The sequence below is a fragment of the Oncorhynchus kisutch genome, unplaced genomic scaffold (assembly GCF_002021735.2).
Source record: "Oncorhynchus kisutch isolate 150728-3 unplaced genomic scaffold, Okis_V2 scaffold982, whole genome shotgun sequence".
Classification (NCBI taxonomy): domain Eukaryota; kingdom Metazoa; phylum Chordata; class Actinopteri; order Salmoniformes; family Salmonidae; genus Oncorhynchus; species Oncorhynchus kisutch.
The window spans coordinates 1-3165 of record NW_022262927.1 but is presented as its reverse complement, the minus strand read 5'-3'; the positions used below and the strand labels follow the sequence as shown (position 1 = coordinate 3165).

General features: G+C 39.7%; 1 long non-coding RNA gene across 1 annotated transcript; it reads left to right on the top strand.

Moving 5' to 3' along the window:
• Window positions 1-469: 469 nt before the first annotated feature.
• LOC116363977 (uncharacterized) lies at window positions 470-1289 on the top strand. The gene is made up of 3 exons (XR_004207915.1): window positions 470-507; window positions 1023-1069; window positions 1199-1289. It is a non-coding gene; the product is annotated as an uncharacterized LOC116363977 (long non-coding RNA).
• The last annotated feature ends 1876 nt before the right edge of the window (window positions 1290-3165 follow it).

Below are 3165 nucleotides of genomic sequence, written 5' to 3'. Positions count from 1 at the left end.
GTATTCTCATTGGCAGAACTAGGGGAAAAAATTGTCAGTTCTGAATACAAAATGTGTACAGTGAAATGCTTACTTACCAGCACTTAACCAACAACGCAGTTCAAGAAATAGAGGTTAGAAAATATTTACTAAATAAACTCAAGAGTCCCATAGGCCTGCGCACAATGGTCCCAGCGTCGTTAGGTTTGGTCAGGATGTAATTGTAAATAATAATGTGTTTTTAACTGACTTGCCTAGTTAAATAAGGTTCAAATAAAGTAAATGAATACGGCTCCCTTCCCAAACACATGATCATGTCCTGTGTGGTCCGCAGGGGCCGCTCCAGCGCAGTGCTATACCGTGGTCACCTGACCGCGCTGCCAGGCTGCGCAGTCGAGAGAAGAGCCCTTTGCCGTGTTGTGTCAGGAAGAATGGAAGCTGGCAATGCACGAATTGATCATTCAGAGATCCGAACAGTTGAGTCTGTGAATGGCGCCAAAACAGGACCTAAACCTAAATTTCAAGAAGGTAATGGGCACCGTGATGATGAACTGTGAAAATTAAAACGTAGCTAGACCCTGTCGTCTCGTGGAGTGAAAGGCATCGACGTATGGCGCTTCTCGCGCAGAGCACGTTAGCCAGCTAACGTTAGCTAAAACACTGCTACATGCTAGCGAGAGATATCATCAATTTGAAAATTGCATGAATAATTAAATGTCATCTACCATAAGTAGTGTACTAATACACGTACCTTCGTATTCATTCAGCCAACTAACTAGACTTTTGCTCTAATTGGCTGTGTTGAAACAATAAGCTTACCTAGCTAACGTTAGCTAATTGCTAACGGGTAAACAATCCCTTGCCAAGGGCCTTGGCTTGAATAACAGATCTAGCTAGCTAACTATGGCAATTGTGTTTCTATTGTATTTGTTTTATACGTTGGCCACATATCAACGAAATACATTTAGCTACACCTTAGCCAACCACTGGTGTTGACGGTTTAATATAACCATCCAGCATTTGTCTATTTCTTCTGTTTTTAGGTGAAAGAGTTCTGTGTTTTCATGGGCCATTGCTTTACGAAGCAAAGGTGGGTTTAGATTCATTCCACCAATCTGAATGGCTTTCGGCTCGTGTTACTAAACAATAAACCATTTGCAGTAGCCTATACCTAAAGTCATATTTATTACAATTCGTAATGATTGTTGTTCTATTTCAGGCAGTGAAAACCAATATCACGGAGAAGCAAATTAAGTACTTCATTCATTACAGTGGATGGAACAAAAAGTGAGTCATTTTTGCCATTGTTGGCTTTTCAAATAATAAGAGTGACTTCGTAATAAATAATCTAAGTGACTTCGTTATGGTGCATACGTTTTTTATGAATGGGTGGTCCTGGGAATTGAATCCACTATTCTGGTGTTGCAAGTAATGTGCTCTAACAGAGCGTTACCCAAACTCTTGGGGACCCCAAGGGGGATTCAAATGATCAAGCTTGATGAGGAGTTCCTCATTTGAATCAGCTGTGTAGTGCTAGGGCAAAAAACCAAAATGTACACCCCTTGTGAAACGCTACTCTAACATTTGAGCTGCAGAGGACCAGTTGTCTGTTTCTATTTTGACAGTACTGTTGTAGCTATGGATCTTTTTTTAGAATGAACTTTTTACTTTTTTTTTATGAATGCTTACCTCAACAGCCACAGACCTAACATTCTGGTATTGATTCAATAAAAATGGTCAGAAATCTGAATGTGGTTGATCTCTTTCTGTTTTAGCTGGGATGAATGGTTTCCTGAAAGCAGAGTTTGCTAACAATATGTGGCAGCAACCTGCCGAAACAAAAGAGCTTCAAAAGGCTAATCAGTGAGGTCATATCATTACAGACAGAACTCTGTGTTGGGGGAGGGGTTTTAGTGTATGGGATGTACCTACTGTGTCAACATTGTATTCAAGCTGCCATTGGACAAAATACAACAATGAGATTCTATATGTTAATCAATGTCTCCCCAGAAATGCCGACGATGACTCGAAGATGGGAGAACATAAAAAGGTGATTCCACTTATTTTTTAATAATGAACCACAATAGTAATCTTTATGTATATAGCAACCTATGATACAATACTTGCAGCCCACGGTGCATTTACTTGTAAGCACTAGTTGAACATAAAACATACGGGTTAAAAAGAAGATGCATAAAATGATCATACGGAAATTTTAGAAGTGTTTTTGAGGTTATTGTAGTTCATGCGTGTTCACTTCCTCTTACAGGCATTATGATGTTGAGGGAAAGATGAGGGGTGTAGCACCGAGCAAGAAGATTGCTGCTGTGCAGCAGAAAAATGTTGATCTGTAAGTTTGATCCCCGTCTTTCAAGTTTGACCTACTTTCAAACTTTCACAAAAAAAAAGATTGAACAGCGCCTTCTAATGCAATCTCTCTCTTCTTCAGGAAAGCGAAAAAGACAAAACTAAAGAGTAAGTAAAAGTGTTAGTCCCACTGGTTTCTGCTACTAGTTAGTGTTAGTCCCACTAGTTTCTGCTACTAGTTAGTGTTAGTCCCACTGGTTTCTGCTACTAGTAAGTGTTAGTCCCACTAGTTTCTGCTACTAGTAAGTGTTAGTCCCACTAGTTTATGCTACTAGTTAGTGTTTAGTCCCACTGGTTTCTGCTACTAGTAAGTGTTAGTCCCACTAGTTTCTGCTACTAGTAAGTGTTAGTCCCACTAGTTTATGCTACTAGTTAGTGTTAGTCCCACGGTTTCTGCTGCTACTAGTAAGTGTTAGTCCCACTAGTTTCTGCTACTAGTTAGTGTTAGTCCCACTAGTTTCTCTGCTACTAGTTAGTGTTAGTCCCACTAGTTTCTGCTACTAGTTAGTGTTAGTCCCACTAGTTTCTGCTACTAGTAAGTTTTAGTCCACTAGTTTCTGCTACTAGTAAGTTTTAGTCCCACTAGTTTCTGCTACTAGTAAAAGTTTTAGTCCCACTAGTTTCTGCTACTAGTAAAAGTTTTAGTCCCACTATTTCTGCTACTAGTAAGTGTTAGTCCCACTAGTTTCTGCTACTAGTAAGTGTTAGTCCCACTAGTTTCTGCTACTAGTAAGTGTTAGTCCCACTAGTTTCTGCTACTAGTAAAGTTTTAGTCCCACTAGTTTCTGCTACTAGTTAGTGTTAGTCCCACTAGTTTCT